The sequence below is a fragment of the Haemaphysalis longicornis genome, unplaced genomic scaffold (assembly GCF_048455015.1).
Source record: "Haemaphysalis longicornis isolate Haplotype H1 unplaced genomic scaffold, Haemaphysalis longicornis Haplotype H1 scaffold_261, whole genome shotgun sequence".
Classification (NCBI taxonomy): Eukaryota; Metazoa; Arthropoda; class Arachnida; order Ixodida; family Ixodidae; genus Haemaphysalis; species Haemaphysalis longicornis.
Window position 1 is genome coordinate 207481 of NW_027526320.1, and position 17723 is coordinate 225203.

Consider the following 17723-nt stretch of genomic DNA (forward strand, 5'->3'; position numbering starts at 1 on the left):
AGCCGGGACCGTGGCGCCAGGCCTGATCAGGCCTAGCGAAGGGTGCGAAATGGAACGAACTTCGGGTGGCGATTACGGACCGCTGGGTAGACCAATCCTTTCGATGTTGGTGTTGAGTTTATCCGCCTGACGTGGCGGATCGTTCGGAGCCGGTGCAATGCAGTCTGGGGTGGATGTAACCGCTAAACTTCGCTTCCGAGTCGGGAGCCGGTGTGCAGTGCTTATGCATGCCGTGACCCCCTGGCGGGAATAGCAGTGAGAGCGATGACGTCAAAGAAGCGCGTGTAGCCCTCCTCCTCGCCCTTCGAAAGACGCTAAAAGTGGCCCCAGAAGCGGCACATTCCAAACTTCGCAGTAACGTGCCGGAACGTGCGACATAAAAGCAAGCAAACAAAGAACAGAACTGCCGCTCGCGCTGTTCCAGGCAGGGGGCGCGCGAGCACTGCGAAGGCGGCAAATTCGAATTGCATTGGACAAACTTCAGTTCAACTCATCAAGAGAAGAGCGAGACAGGGAGGCGAAGAGCGGGATGGGTGGCAGCAGTGAGCGGATGCCCGTGTGTGAAGTCAAGTGATGCCGCATGGGTAATCGCTGTGGGTGTCGTTTACTGCAGCGCAGTCCGACCACCTTCACAGCGTGGATTGGAGAAAAATTTTTTGGTGTTATATTGCCTTTTTTTTTTTTGTTTTTCGAAGTGATAATCTGTGAGGAACGTACTCGGAACGCCACTCGGTGTGTTTCGCAAGCCGTTTGCGTGGAAAATCAGCAATCCATGCCAAACACTCCGAGAAATGCAAAAAACCGGGCTCGAGCCGCCGCCACCTCGTTCTCGCCACATCGGCCGAGCCACCAAAGGTTAGGATGTCTAGATGTACGCGCTCTCCGCTGCTCAAGGGCCTGAATCCAGGCACCCTACCGTATAGGCCCATACGCATATATAAAGCAGCCAAGTACGTCACCGATGTCACCCATGTCCACACGAGCTGTTTTGTTCTATGTCCTTCTAACACGTTGTGTCCGCGGACCAACGGCGAAAACTTTTGCTGATGTACCCTATCCATTGCTAAAGCAATTAAAAATTGGCTCCGATCCCCGCTGGGAAGGTGGTTGGACTGCGAAGTTGTAAATGACACCCACAACGATTACCCATGCGGCGTCACTTGAATTCACACATGTGGCATCCATACTCACTGAGTCTTCGCCTCCTGTCTCATTCATATCTTGATGAATTGAACGGAAGTTCGTCCAATGCAATTCAAATTTCCCGCCTTCGCAGTGCTCGCGCGCCGCCTGCCTGGAACAGCGTGAGCGGGAGTTTTGTTCTTCGTTACTTGCTTTCATGTCGCACGTGCCGCCACCTTCCTGCGCAGTTCGGAACGCGTCGTTTTTGGCGGCCACTTTTAACTTCTTTCGAACGGTGAGGAGGAGGGCGGCACGCACGGCTCTGGCGTCATCCCTCTCACTACCTCCCCCTCACTCTTGTTTCATGTGTCGCCTCCAAAAGGCGCCCTCCCCCTCGCCAGACGCTGAATCCAAACCACTGTGTGTCTCCCCGTCTACACGTGTGGGCGTAGCTTAGTCGGCAAGACGATGGGCTCTTGCTCCTCTTCTCTACGCGGACCCAGGCTCGATCCCTGGCGGGGCCAGTAGTTTGTTTGTGTAGCCAGGGTGTAGCCAATAGTAGCTAGCCTGGTATGTTTTCTTGTGTAGCAAGAAGAAGCCTGGGAGTTTTCTGCTGACGCGGACACGAAAATTTTCTGGGCTTGTTAGAGGTGTACCGCTTGCAGTAAAAAAACAAGCAAAGAAGAAAATGAACACGACACAGCCGCACAAATTCTCCTCAAGGTCAAAGATGCCTCCTACGGGAAATCCACGTGCAAATCTAACACAGCAAAGTTCTAAGGTGACGCCACTAACACGTGCAGTCATCCGCAGATCACGGGTACACAGCCGGCCGTCAATATGCAGCGCGAGTAGGACGAAGAAGGAACGGGAAACGGAGCTTACAAGAATGAGCATCTCGGAGCTTTTCAAGCAGTCCAGTCGTCGTGACAGACGGAATTGGCCGTGCCGGGTAACCTTCAGGGGCATTTGGAAACCTAGCCATAGTGGAATTAATTGCGAAGAATCTTGCATGCTGTCTAATATCGGTAATCGGTATACAGCGCATAGTTGCAGAATGGTGTTATTCCCGCATATTCGCTAGTCGTCGGCTCCTCTAAACAGAATAGCCCAGTAATTAGTGCAGAATGATTGCACTTCCCTGTACTATCTGTCTCGTCGGTTGATGAGTCGAGATAAAAGCGTACACACCGATGGGTTGCTGGAACTCAACTGCCATTATTAAGCGAAAAGAATTTAAGAAATGGCCACCCCCTTCCCACCCCTGGTCCCCGATGGCGACGACGCGGCGGCACAGGCGTGGAACACGATCAGTCACGCGTCGTACATCCGGCGGCTCAGGTAACGCGAACCGCCCGAGCACAGCGTGGGAAAGGCACCTTCAGAGGGCCGTGAGGTGTTGTGGAGGGCTGAGCAGGTTCTGCTCTGTCAACGAAAATTACGCCCATCTTCCCGCGAGGGAACCCTGGTGTGATGCGACGCATCGGGGGGAAGGGGGGGGGGGGGGTTCAATTGGTGTTTCTGTTGGGTTGATTCTCTAAATCGTGTGAAACGTGTTGTGAACACGTATGATGCATTTCCATCACATGCGGGTGTTCCTATACGCGGGACGATGGGCGTAATTGTTGTGTCACACCACTCACTGAAGGGAACGTCGCTTCCATCACGTCTTCGGAAGAATCAAGTCAAGCACGAAGTAGTCAAAGCAAGGTCACGTCAGTGCGAGAGCGAGCACTTGACAACCGTCGCGGCGCGATACCCGCTTTATATTCACAGCGATTGAAGGAGAGGAGACAATGGAGGCGAGTCGCGCATGCGCGCACTTGCGCGCACCGGAGCAGTTGTTAACGCAGCGAAGCGCGCGAACAAGCGCGCCCACTGTGGTATGCTAATGAGCCGGAGTGAGAGTGTTGCACACAGCTGTGGGAGAGAAGAACGGAGGAAGGATGCGGACGGACGCCGCGACGACGCCGCAGGGGGGACAAGCCCGAGAGCAAGAGATGCGTCGCATCTAATAAATACCTGGAGTTAAGATCGTTCTTCGATGCGCAATTGTGTCTTTAAGCAGCGGTTACCGATATTGCCTCCTCGGCTAAGAGCGAAAACTACTACAAAAACCCTCGCCGGTGGAATAACAGCTTCGTAGTCGATAAAAGAGTTGCAGCCCAAATATTTTACGCCTCGTATACTCTTGAACGTTACTTTGCACATTCGTGTGCTTATTTCAAACTCTTGGTCGAAAGCATTTCCGCAGCTAAGAGCTCGGGCGCCACTCTGACTAAGAATGCTGAAGTAAAAGGGAGGGACGAGCTACTTGGTGAACATACATCGTTGAAATTTAAGCACGAACTAGAAACACACGCAACAAAGAAGGAAGCGCCGATGCCGTCGTTCTTGCTTGTCCGGGTTACTAGTTCGCGCTTAAATTTCAACGATGCAAGAATGCTGAGCTTATTTCGAAGGTCCGGGACAGATCCGCTACCATTCCCAAAGGACCGGTTGCTGATAGAGCCCTTCCTGTCTGACATTCTGCCATTCTGTCTGACATCAAATTCCTGGACTCCCTGTGCTAAACAACTGCCGAAGGTTCTGAGCAGCAAAAATTCTCATATTCCAGATGGAATCAGGTCATGAAGCGCCCCTAAATACAAGCTCGTTCCCCTAACTTGTGGACATTTAGCGTTGTTTTTTCGCGGACGATTATTCACTGAAGGGAGGTACAACTTCAACAAATCATTGAGATTGATCTGATTTGTGATAGCCTTTAAGCCGTACTTTTGTTGTCGTATCATTCTGCATTTCACGCAAATCTGTTAGAATAGCAACTCTTTCTTGGCTTATCTTCACGAAGAGAATAAAATTAGTTTCCCACAGCACAAGACATGTCTCCTGCTTTTACTGCAAGTCGAAATTGGTCGTAGAATAGGGGGCTGAAGTAAATACGAATTGAGCCTGTGTGTGCCTAAACGACAATATTTGGTGACTATATTTGCCAATAGCACTTTTAACCTGCCTATTTTTGCGCAGAAACCCTTATTTCTCGTGCCTAAAGTTCCAGTCTCAATTGGTAAGGCTGTATCCGGGGGGAAGTGGGAGGGGTTCTTCTGACAAACCGAAACCACGTGGAAATTATCGGAGATATCACCACTGAAACGGCACCGCCCATCCGTTTTGGGATAAAAAAAAATTTTGCTTGCAGAACAACTGTTGGTTTGCAGCCTGCGTAAGATACGTTCGTAACATCTACTTTCCCTTTGGCGGGGGAAGGATAAGCCTATGATTCTCTTCAAATTTGTCTATTAATTCTTTGAACATTAGAAGAGGCCCTCCGGTTCCTTGATTCCCCCCGCCCGGAGAGGGGGCGGGGGAAATTTCGGTAGTAAAAAGCTCGGGCGTCTACGTCGGCAACCTCATTTCCTTAGAGACGGCGACGGCTTCCGCCGCTCTAGCCCGGCCGTGGCCGACGCTGCTGCGTTCGGGAACCCCGCCCCCGCGAATCCCAGGTAACGGCTAAAGCGGAACCCCTCTTGCGCCGCCTTCTGGTCATAGCAGGGTGCCGTGAGGAGACCAAGCAGAGTGAACACTGCACAAGAAGAGCGAGAATGCAAAGCTAGACGAAAAGAACAGTACTGTTTTTTTCGACGGTACTTACCGTCTCTCTCGAGAGCGCCGTAAGCAGGATCCGACACATGCTGCTAGAGCCACGTGTGTGAATTCAAGTGACGTCACATGGCCAATTGTTGTGGGTGTCGTTTACAGCTTTGCTTACCAACCCCCTTCGCAGCGTTGATTGGAGCCAATTTTTTTTTTTCTTTTCGTCCTCGTTGTACTCTGTTGGAGATATTTGCTATGAGATATCAACGAGCACACGATTCTTAGAGGCCTCGCCGCATGATATAAAATTCTCCACAGCCTCCCTCTATTTGCAACCGTTAACCGTCGCGGTGGTTCAAGGTCTGAGGTGTTGTGCTATTGACCCAAAGGCCACGGACTCGATCCCGGCCAGTGCAGGCTTTTTCATGCGGAGGCGAAAATTAAAAATGCCCATCTCACCAGATTTCGGTGCATGTTAAATGTACCCAGGTGGTCGAAATTATTCCACTACGGTGCGCGAAATTCGCAGGATTTGAATTTAACTTGAAACCCTTACTTTGACGCACGATCCTTACGATGACGAACAAGGTATACAGTCACCGACCTTTTCCTATCGCCATCTTCACGCCGCGCCAACCACCGCCGGATGTGCCTAGGCACGCCACCGGATGCGCCTAGATGTGCTCATCTTGTCATCTAATGCTGATCTCGATGTCCCCTTCATCCCCTCTGAACTTCCAACGGCTATCAACCACGGCAAACCCAATTCCGACACACGGCACGACCGTGTCTCCTGGATCCGCTACCTGCCGAAACCAGCCCTCCCCCTTCTCTTTGATCCTATCATTAATAGCTCATGGAGAAAGCGGAATAGTTGCCACCAACCTGAAACTGACAATCAACTTTTTTGGAATCCTAACCCAAAAAGCCAAGAACCAGTAAAATTGACTTCTCCTACCTCCGCCCGGTCTCTCACACTCGGGGCTTCTGCAGGCTCACTAAACGCCTCGCAAACAACCGCCGCACCCGCTACTTGGAAAATGTTCAGCCATACTTCATCCATCTCAAACTGGAACGCTGTGCGTGCAAATGTTTTGTCGTCTGTATGCAAATTTTATGGACGGTTCTGATGTGCTATTGGTCCAAAATGACAGAGAAACATTTGAAATCTATCTTTGTGGGGGTATTGCGAAGGTTTCATTGTAACGGCTGGCTGGGCCCGTCAGAATCGGAGACAATTCGCAGACGATAAGCGTTCCCGTAGACCTCCTGCTAAAAACAGACAGAGAGAGAGAGGGGGGGGGGGAGAGAGAGAATGCGCCTCATTTTTCTTGGCCATTGCTGCGGCGTGTTTTTATTTCCTAACGATGTAAATAAACCGTTGTTTGGCTGCACTTTACATGTTTCCGATCCCACGTGCACTAAAACCTCATCAATCAATCAAGCTAACAATTAAAAAGCGGGCGCCACTGATGTGTAGTTATGTTCGCGACATTTAAGAGTGTAGGAAAAAATGTGCTGGTGAAGTTCACAGACATCAAAAGGAAGAGAAAGACACGATAGCGGAAGCGCACGTCCACGGATCCATGCGCTTCAGTGCACGTGTATCGTGCACATGTTTCTCCTGCTTTTTAGTTTTGTAAACTTTGTCAGCGCTTTCGCAGTTAAAGGGACACTGAAGTGATATGTAAACATTGCAGGATTACTTGCGCAAATTGTAGTCCGGAGTCCCCAGGCCACGTTTCGACCACCCTGGGCGCGTTTACGCGATTTTATTTAGTAGAAAAATAATTCGAAAATGCTGTCCTCCTCTCTTTACGCTCGCCCATTTTCTGCGGCGTTTTCGTGTGACGTCAGGAGGGGATGAGCTGGCAATTGGCTGCGTTACTGCACGGCTCCCCGGCCTTCAGACAGAGTCAGTCGGCCCAGCGTTTCGTCCGCCGGCCGCCGACGGGTCGTCGCAATTCGTTCGCTCAGTTGAAACGAAGCCAGGACACGTTTGTGAATAGAAGAATCTGCCTTTCTGTACTTGGTTAGTTTGTACACTGTATCTAGCTCCAAGTCAAGGTCGCTTCACACAAGCGCTGCACAAGCGCACATGCGACGCTTCGGTGACTGGTACGCCAGTAGGAAAATATAAGGCCTCTTTAAGGCGGGAGAAGAGTCAGCGAAGTCAATATAGGTACTAAGCAAATAAAATCAACTGATATTTTTACCGTACAGCGTAAAACTAGGGTGCGGCAAGCACTTTTTTGCGCTGGGCGAACAAGCACAGCGGTCAGCAGCACGACTACGCATCTGCGAACGCTTTTCCGTCTACGAAATGCAATTGCTAGACGTGAGCTATTGTGGAAACTCGGGCGACGCTTACTGCACGAGCGCAATACAACAAATAGTCACCTAAGCTGCTTGAAATGCCAAAACTAAATAAAAGTGTAAACTGGTTGTACAATATATACCCTATATTACCAAGGTCAGCAGAGCCCGTCTCCGTGGTCTAGTCAATAAAGAAAGAAAAAAAAGTCTCCGTGGTCTAGTTGTCTGGGGCGCTAGGAATGCAAGTATTTTGCAAGTCACGAGTTCGAATCCCCGCGGGTACGTGCTTTTTTTTTTTGTAAGTTAACTTTTTCGTTTTCTGCCGATGTTTTCTACATTGAGTTCACCTTTTTTTGGGCCGCAACGTTCATGGCTCCACGAACTAGTTCACAGAACGCGCGCAGGCTGGCACTGGCGCGCTAGCGAGTTCTCGTTGGCGTGCTGTTGCCATAAGCACCGACTGCTTGCGGGCAGTGGGCACAGGCCAGAATGAACAGACCCTTGGCCTGGTGCGAACACGCTTTTTACGGTACAGGCATGAGTGAGGCAAGCTCCAAATATGGGGGAAAAGCGCATGACATTTGGGCATCTGCGGGCACGCGGAGGGCGTCCATGCACTGCGTAGGCCTCGGCTAGTGAATGCTACGATTCCAAGCCGTCCTGGGAGGCTTATCTTTATGCATTTTTACAGGTGACAACATGGCAGAAGCGCGGTACGATGATTACTGAGTTATTGAGAATGCCCATCCAACAACGCCACCGGTTGTGTTTTACAGAACCGAAACCGAAACCGAAACTTGTTTGGTTGCTCACCTTGGGCGTCGTCCAATCACGGTGCGGCTCCTCCTAACGTCACAGCTTTAGTTGGTGCGGCCGCCGCAAACCGCGCACGGTAGTTTTTCTTCTTTCGCGCTTTATAAAACAATTACCGATTTGTCAACCGGATAAACGATGAAAAGTGTGTTAATTTGAGCCAGTCTACGCAGTGCAAGCAAAAACGGGAGCTTGACAAATTCACTTCAGTGTCCCTTTAACGCGCACCAACAATCCCACAGGCATCTCGTAGTCTCTAAAAGTATTTTGTCTCCACAACGTAAGGCGTCTGCATACGAGAGTCTGGTATACCAGCGGCGGAAACCGTAATGACGGGTGCCGTAGCAGACGACGCAGTTGTCTCCACTCTTTACGGAGCGGATGCAAGAGACACATTCAGGCACCCAGATGTTAGTTACTCTGCACAAAAATATATATCGGTAAGTCACTTGGGGGTTAAGTAAATTTCGCGTTTAGGAGGAAACAAACAAAACAAAAAACATGCCCCTTAATTTTGTCCTGTGTACGCCACCGTGGCCAGACAATGAGCGGGCCATATTCAGACTTATTTATAAATTACACACTCACGGCGAGTCGTTGTTTTGATCGTATTTAGTGGAATAAAGATGAAAATAAAATATTCAGATGGTGTCAAACCGTGTTCTTGCTTTCTCGCAATAATGCATTTTACTGTCGTCTGCTACGCGCTTTGGAGGGCTGCAAAGCAGATGCCGCAATTTGACCTACGAGAGCGATGTCGTCGCGTTGTGCTTATTTGTTTTGCACGAGTAAATATAAAGTTGGAGACCGAGTGTCTTATCACAAGTAAGTCTCCAAACACTTGAGCAAATACATTTGACTATTCCATGCATGCTTCAAATGGTAAATAAATCACAGCTTGCCGACTCGCCATATGCATTGCCTGCAGTCCGAAGCAGCGACTGCCTAAGTTAGAGTACTATTTTATGTTTAAGTACGCTCGATTATTCTGAAAAGTACTAATGCCCTAGGAAGTCCACACCGGCTCACTGTAGAGCTTTCGCCGACTGCGCTCTCTCTCTCTTCTCATTTCTCTTTCACTCCTTTGAGTGCTTTTTTATGCGTATTGTTTACGCGATATTACATTTCATGTAGAAGTATAGTGCTCCGTATTTCCCTATTACGAGTGTAGTATTTTTCCTTGGCGTACTTTCTTATGAATCCCACTTGCATGACCTCTCAGAGGGACCGTGTATAGTTGTAAATAAATAAATAAATAAATAAATAAATAAATAAATAAATAAATAAATAAATAAATAAATCAGTCACTCGCTGCTAACGCAAGAACATGCGCCAGTCGAGAATCACTTGCGATGTAGATACACCACTGATAGCCCTGAAGTGCTAGGAAAACGGCACGCTAGAAATATTCTGCATTTTGCGTCAATTGTAGAGTAGTGCATAGTTGTATTTTGGGGTGAACCGCCCCAAATTTGTACCTTCTCAGTAAGAAACCACAAATGAAGAAATGCATGATTTTCACAAGCCATGAACAAAAACCGCCGCAGCCTGTGTCCTGGTGTGTTTGTGTGCTTGTCTGCGAATGAAATTTCCGCGTCCAGATTCCCGTTGAAGAAAGCTGAACTTCTAGAAAAATGGCTCAGGGCCATGGGACAAGAGGGCTTTGTTCCGAAGCACTACCATGCGCTTTGCTCGAGACATTTCCAGCAATCGATGTTCCGTACTGGAGCGAAGCGTCGCCTGCGGTGCGATGCTGTACCATCTATCTTCAAAGCTCCTGCTATCAGGCCACAGGTAAGCATTTTATTGAGACATGCAAAAGTGTCTACAATGAACACAAGGGGCAGCAAGACTAACAAGGCAGCAAGGGGTAGCAAATGTCAGTAGTCACCTGTGTTCATAGAACTAATGCGTTCAAATGTGTATTTTTCTGTATATCCACCACTTATGTAATACCCCCAGTGGGGTCCTTAAGGAAATAAAAATGAATGAATGAACTGCACAATAATTCTTTTGTACTCCGCAATAACCAAGTGCTCGGAAATGACAATCATGGCTCAAACAAGAAAAACTACAGCCATTTCTTTTTTTAAGCGAAAGACATGGCTTCGGGCGTGCGATAGACGCAGTGAGTTCGGTAGATAACGGGCATTTCTGCGGGAAACCTGATCAGGCAGAATTGGCGGGAAATGCCCTCAAATTCAGTCCACACCGCAATTTGTCTTCATCGGATGTGGCTGGACCGGGAGGGGAAAGTGTGAGAAAGGCGCGCCTATAGCTTCGGTGCATCAATTTCCACTGCATACCGGGCCCAGCGGGAATGCAGTCTGGCAGGGGAGAGAGCCCCAAGCTGAACAGGAACGGGCTCAGCACGCTCCCTTGGGGCACCCCAGAGCGGGTGTCTCGTGGGCCACTGGTCGCCCGTCCGATTTTCACCCGAATGGTCCGACCAGCCAGTGTAGCCCAATGCCTGCTGGCCAGCCTTACGCACTCCTTATGTCTTTCTCTTTCTCCCGGTTTCTCTGTGCCCGTTTGTTCTCACCTTTCCTCTTTCATTCCCCTCTCCCCTTCCCCAGGACTAGGTTGTATGGTGGTGAACTCCCAACTGAGTTCTAAATATCCCCAGTCCATTTCTTTTCCACTTTCTATTCCAATAAATCACTCACTCACCACCAGCTGGAGACATGACGGAATTCGCTGTGACCATACAGCAACATGGCGCACTCCGAGTGCATTTCTTTCCAGACGTGTGCCTTCCCAAGCGAGCTTGTTTTAAATTGAACTCTCTTTCGGGCGTGATGCCAACGCGGACATACCCATCCTAAACTGTTAACACTTTACTTCCCAAACAGAGCTTCTTGGCCTCCTTGTAGCAATAAATTCCACTCATTCATTGCTTCATTCTGGTCGCCTCACAGAAACAGCGCACCCAATTGATGATGATGATGACGATGATTTCCCTTGGTGATTGGCACATACCCAAACAGAGTGTCTCTTGGCATCCTTTCCTCCTTCTTCTTATCTCCTTTATAGGGACAAGCATGAGGTCTAAGTGCTGATACACTTACAAACGTAAGAACGACAATAATTAGTCACATGTCGCATAAAGATTACTATAGGGATTACACGAAGTTTACTATAACAAACTGATGATGTGATGACAATATAGACAGAGACATGATACAATACACAAATATATGAGACAAATAATGCACTGTGTAAAAAGGATGACACATAAACAACAAACTTTCCCGTCGGCACTGCGCGTAAAACAGGGAAACGACAATCTACCCCCTACTGCTATATTCGAGGCATGCGCCTTCCTAGCTCGCACCAGCGATGCGCTGGAAAACCAGTACGATTGTCGCGTTCATGTAAACGCGCCGACTACTTCTTTCTTCGCCCTAATCGATCGGCTAGAGGTACAGTTTTACCATGGAAGTGACCGTTAAATTCGGCTTTGTGATAGACCCTCCCACAGAATAGGCCTTTAGTTAAGTTTGCCATCTTGGCGAACCCCCCAGAGACTACGTATGTTTGGAGGGGCATCGCAATATTGACGAAACCGATAGGTAACGTTGTCAAGTGTTCGACGAAACTCCGCCTGGTCAGGAGCCATATTTCTAAATGCAAAATCGCGGGCACTGACCAGGCCAAAAATGAAAGGATTGACGTACCGAAACGTCAGAGGTTATACTCTTGACTTGGTCAGATATTTTACACCATATTGATAATACCCTGGCAACGTGGACAACGCAGCGGCCAGAAAGGTCATAGTATTATTTTTTAAGTGCGAATGCACTTCTTAAGCGAGCCTGAATCGTCCGCCGCCGTCGTCCGCATAGCAACAGCTGCGGGTGCGCGCGCTCCTCGTCTTCCCTAGCAACGGGGGGAGATGGGCGCGCGCTGCCTGGACGCGTCCCTATGGCTCATTCTTGTTGTTGTTCCTGCTGACATGGCACATATCCACGTGGGGGATTGGCCAGGAATCGGGCGTGAGAAGGGCTAATGCACCCGCTTAAAGGAGTACTGACACGAAATTTCAAAGCTGAGATACAACGCATACTCCGGCGACGGAATCTTCGTGCTAACCGCCTACCTCGCCCCCAACCTCTCGCGCGAAGCGGTCCTCCAGTACGTGGACGCGGCCATGGAGAGCGTCTGCGCGCGTTCCAAACCCTCGGATCCCGTCGTCTTGGTCGGCGACTTCAACGTCGACGTCCGCAAGGACGGAGAATGGTTGGTCGACTACATGCACGCCACGCACTCCATGTCGGGCGTACCCCTCGACTCGCCCACCACCATCAACGGTGGTTTCATCGACCTGGCCTTTGCGAGGAACTGCCAAGTCCGCACCGTCCTCCAAGACCCTTTGACGGTCCATTTCACGGACCACAAAGCGACCCTTCTAGCAATCAAGTACAACGACAACACAAATAGGTGTCTGTGAATAAATGCATCTTTCTTTCTTTGTAGTTGTGTGTGTGTGTGTGTGATCTCTTTTTCGCGAACATTACCGAACCGCGCAAATTCAACTCGTGCATTCGCACTTTCACATTCTTCCCCTCGGGAAAATGCGGGGAATTTTTTCAATTAAAGGGCGAAGAAGACGACTCGAGCGCTGATTATAGAGGCCTATGGGATTGTTCCTGCAGTGTGGACCAAGCGTGATTGTAAGGATAAATCCCAAAGTTTCGACTTTTTCTCGCGAGTTGTGGTTCACTAAACAGACACGAACGAAAACAAGTTTAAGCGACCCGCCAAAATACCGTTGTTATCTTTGTTTTTTGAGACTCAAAAACAAAGCGTGTACGGGAGACGTCAGCTTATTCCAGGGGCTTGAATGTTTACGCCTTATTCCTTGCAATTTAAAGCACTCTAATTTTGCGAAAAAAAGTTTTTTTTTCTACCATTATTGGCGCAAAGCACGTCGACTTTGCAGGACAGCCATTGGCAACTCTGGACTCTGGCGCGGACCCGACGTCGGGCAAGGCGGCGAATCCGCGAGTTTGTTTGGCGTGCTGATTTCGTGCCGTTTACTGCCAAGTTCTCCCGCCTAGACTTCCACTGGTGCGTTTTTAAAGGCCGTACTCGTTGGGTTGTACATTCAGCGTTCTAGCGGCCGGCTGTTACCGTCGCAGTAACGCTGGCCGCGATGTGACGTCCACCCGGAGGAGTCGGTCGGTCGGCATCCATCCCCGGGACCCCTAGGTAAGAAATGCCGGCGTGCTCGTAGAGTTACTAACCTACAGCAGAGATCGGCGTTTGTACCGGTTATCGTCGAAGTGCCTTTAAACCTCTCCACTATAACGTGGTTAGTGACAGTATTTGCGTTTAGAAAGTCGCGCACGCGCTAATGCTTGTTGAGTGCGCGATCTGCGCAGTGGGGTTGCACAGCGTCATACGCGCTGTTTTAAAAACTGCGAAGTGTTAGTAAAACTGCGAATGACGCCCAAAAGACTCGACGTTTTCACGTTTGCGCAGTAGTAGGTGTAAAAGATGCACGCGCTGGACCTGATCGTGATTATTTACGCACGCGCTCAATGGTTACGCTGAATGCAACGCGCTGACGTGAGCTATTCAGGCCCAACCACATGCACGCGTAAAATCGACGTACTCGCGCAACGACGTACGCCTGCGGCGACATCTTTGCGCCGACCGACGACGTCGGAGAGGGCGAGTAACCACATATCGGCGCAACACGCGCGTAAACCAATGCGCCGCGCAGTGTAGCTCGACTACTCCGGACTCAGCTTTGTGGCGACCAGTTCAACTACATATTAACTCAAATAAAACAAATAATGCCTATTCTCACAAAAATACGTATGTTTAATACAGAAACAACTAAAACAGTTCTTGGGACATTAAAAAACGTTAAGGATTAGTATGCATACTTGGCAGGCACAAAACCCTCCGCTACATACGGCGTAAACTGCCTTGCTCCCATAGTTGCTCGTTGCTTCGCGTTTTTTTATCCGGTTGTTTGGTCCCCGTATTTTACAAATTACTTCGTTTTATCGCATAATTAATAGTGAAGTTAGCTTATTTATCAATTCCCTGTCTTGTAATGCGACCTGACCGCCGATAACATCACCGCCAGAGGTGTACGTCAACACCGTGCGCCCGAAAGTTTGCGTCGATATCTGGCGGGCTCTGACTTCGGCGTAACAAGCGCGTACCAATGCATTCGGTGTACGCCGGTTCCTTACGCGCTTACGCCGGTTTACGTCGTTGCGCGAGTACGCTGGTTTTACGCGTGCATGTGGTTTGGCCTTTCAAAAGCGAGGGATTTTTTGAAACCTTTCACCGCACCCACAGCGCAATGGAGAAACCTTTTGGCTGTGGTGAACAGCTCGTAACACTAGCCGGAAATGTTTCAGCGATCGAGGATGGGAAACAGCGCACCAGCGTAATTTGCCGTTTAATGTGGAGTTTGGAAAGCCAAACTCTTCGGTTTAAGGCGCTATAATGGAAAAATCTGAATTATTGTCATTGAGTCTGCTGGTTAGGCTGCTAATGATTATGCATTTTACTCTGTCGGCCTCTGGAAATGCACAAACGCGTGGGGAAGCATTTTTTGTCGCGGCACTGCCATGACGTAGTCGGTGGCAATAGTTACTTTAGATGGCTCGTGTGCGCATGCGCGCAAGTTTTGAATGCAGTTCACCGAGGTTTTCGTTGTAAGTGCAGCGAAAGACAACCAACCTTTGCGAAGTGGGATGCGTCATCATCAACAGACTATTCAGGGCCACTGCATGTTGAAGGCCTCCCCCATTGACCTCCAATCACTCCTGTCCCGCTCTGCTCAAGTGCACTCTTTGCCACCAAATTTTCAGATTTAATCTCTCCATTGAGCTATCAGCTTCCTGCTTCCAGTCTCATCTCTTGGTACCGACTCCGCTACCGTAATGATCCACCAGATGTAATTTTTTCGCATAACATGGGCACGCGGTGGAGATGGAGGGCCAGACAGCTGACCAAGCGATACGGAAAGTCCGGTATGCGCAAAAGTTAAAAAGCAGGCAAAGGCAGCAGAGACGATAAAGTGGGCACAGAGAATGGAAGCAAAAAAAAAAAAATCTGGAGACTTGTAGGACAGAGAAACTAGAAATCGAGAGGGGAGGTTTCTATGGCAATACGAGAGGCAGTGAGTGCATTGCTCTTTGAGCCACAGGTGGAGTGTCTGAGAACCGGGGCATAGACAGGTATCTACCGGCAGCAGGATGAAGCGTGTATTCTGCAACAGAGATTGAGAAACCATATTGTCAATGGCTGCACAGATACGACCACCGCAGGCCGATGGGGAAATGACGTTGGCGGAGGCTTTGGTGGGAGGGGGAACTGCAACTTGAGGGCCATAGAGGTGAATGGTGGTGGAGGAAAAGTAGGGAAGCACTCGGTACGCAGGGGGAGTCAGTAATGATATGGATGAGAATTTAGAACAGCAGGGGTGGGACCAATGGGAGTTTAAAACGGGTTGGGGGAGGCAAATCTATGAGGTTAGCTAAGAGTAGGGCAAGTATGTTAGATAAAACAGGCAAGTCGGTTGCTGACAACCGATGTCCCGGTTTGGAGGGCGAGCCACTAATAACTGTCGTCATCATGTCCCGTCCAAGTCAATTTTTTTCCCCTCCTGCTGGATTCCAACTATGGTACCCACCACCCAAGTTTGCTCTCTGATCTGATGTGCTCATTTCCCGTCTCTGAGCATCCCTGATATTGTCCCTCATCCCGTGGTTCGCTGAGTTAACCTAAGTTTTCTTTCCAGGTGCTTTGTTAGGCACCAAGTTCCGGCCTCATGGGTTATTACTGGCAATATACATTGGTTTATATACCAGTCTTTTGTGTGATAGAGGTAGCTTACCATCGGCAGTGCTTTCTGGGCGGCCCCCAGCCCGTTTTCTTCGTGAAAAACTGCACGTGAAACAAACACTCCGGAAGAAAAAAGGGGGGGCGAGAGTGCATACTTTCGACTACATTTTTATCAACAGAGACTTGAATTATATAGAGGCGAGCATAGTAAAATCACAGAGACACAAGAAAGCACACAAGAAACAAGCATGACCATGTCCATCTCCCCTTCAGCCGACGACAAGTGCCTAGATCATTGCTATGCACCCGAAAATGTAGGTGCGAGATTAGTGTTTTGCATTTCGAAAACACTCTTAGATGTATTCTCCCACATCCTCACTGTGCAGCTTTTCATTATTTATGACCTGGGAGAAGAAGAGAAACTGTGTGAACACTCTGTACAACAAGAAGACGAATCATGCTTTCTGTACGATGGGGTATTACTAGGGTTGTTGTTGGTTTTCGGGTGAAACCTGATTGTACCTGTTTTTTGCACTCTGAACTCGTTTCAGGACAATCGGGATAAACCCGATTTCTCCTCGAATGGCCCTTTTTTCAATGCAGCGATCTGCGCAATCACACGCTGATGGTCCGCCATTTTTAACCAGTACTTGCTGGAAGCAAGCTCCACAAACAGCCTTCGTACTTATCGTGTATTGGCATGACTCTACTGCTCGCTACTGCAGGCTGGCAAAATGTGGCACTAGCCCAGCTAATGGAAGCTATGATGTTGAGAGAGCTTTCTCCCTGCGGAGATACATTGAACGATCGAACAAGCCCCGAATTGAGACTGTCACGTTGTGCATGCAGATGACAATGTATGTAAACGAGGATGTGTAAAAAATCGATGACCAGCTTTTCGTTAATATGATGTTTAATTTCTTGGAGGTTATCAACACTCTTTACTGTCAACAGTACTGATTCGTTTCAAACAAACACCACATTTCGAAGAATATTTGCTAGAAAACCCTGATGTTCCCCCCCGATTATTACCAGCTTGAAACAAACACCAATTTTAATACGTTCAAGAAGGTCGTGATACCTTCTGATAACATGAACTGAGTGTATTATTGCATCTCTATTTTTAACCCGAAAAAAACCCGAATTTTGGAATGATTTTACAAAAAAAAAAACCCGATTTCTCTATCCCGATTTTTACCCCAGATATCCCTTTCAGTCACCGTGTCTCCATATGGAGACGCGATTTTCTTCGTCGTTTTCCTCATGAAAAAGAAAAGAGTTCATGCTGCAGAGCAGTGCGGCTTATGTTCGAAACCTATGGAAGTGGAAGGTAGCACCATGTGATGTGGAATGGCCGAACCGCACTCATAAACATCGGGTCTATTCGATTCAGCCTGCACCTCTTGAACCAGTTCACAGCGGTGGAAAGTGGGTTCCGCCATCGGCGGAACCAGACCTGCACATTTTTCGTCTGCTTCTGCACCTCCTCGGCAGGGAGTGCAGGCAAAGCCATGAACCCGTCCTGCACCCGTCGGCACCACCGGTGAATCGAACGGCGCGGTTCAGGTGCCGCGAGCTGCACGCTGAAACGAACGGCGAAGTGCGGCACCGCCTGAACTGGTTCACGCGGTGCAGGTGAAACGAATAGACCCATCGTTTCAAAATAGATGCAACCTAGTTTTGAGGGAGCTCCGGTGTGTTGCTGTCCCAAGTTTTCTTTTACTGCGGCGTAAATCATTTTAAAGGCTAAGAACATTTCGTGTGCAGAAATTATTATTTCACCTCCTTGTTTGCAAACTGCCTCAGGATATTTATTATTTTTTATACAAAAAAGCAGGTTTGAGTAATGGTGTCTTCGTATGAGGACGCGACGCCATTTGCGTAATAAGTATTCTAGAGAGACTGAACCTTTTTTTCTTATCTCTAGATACTTGACACTGCTAAACCTCCAAGTATGGATGATTTTTCTGCAGTAAATATAATAGTTCGTGACTGAAAGGGATATATAAAAAAAAATACAAAACCCGAATTTTGGAATAATTTTACAAAAAAACTTTATTTCTCCA

The 17723-nt window shown here is 48.7% G+C and overlaps 1 protein-coding gene across 1 annotated transcript in view; it reads left to right on the plus strand.

Annotated features, from left to right (window-relative positions):
- The first annotated feature begins 12805 nt into the window (after positions 1 to 12805).
- Positions 12806 to 17723, plus strand: part of LOC144172843 (transformation/transcription domain-associated protein-like) — an 82073-nt gene continuing 77155 nt past the window's right edge. Inside the window, exon 1 of the mRNA XM_077701461.1 lies at positions 12806 to 13056. The gene's annotated coding sequence lies outside the window, so the exon portion shown is untranslated. The remainder of the gene's footprint in view (positions 13057 to 17723) is intronic.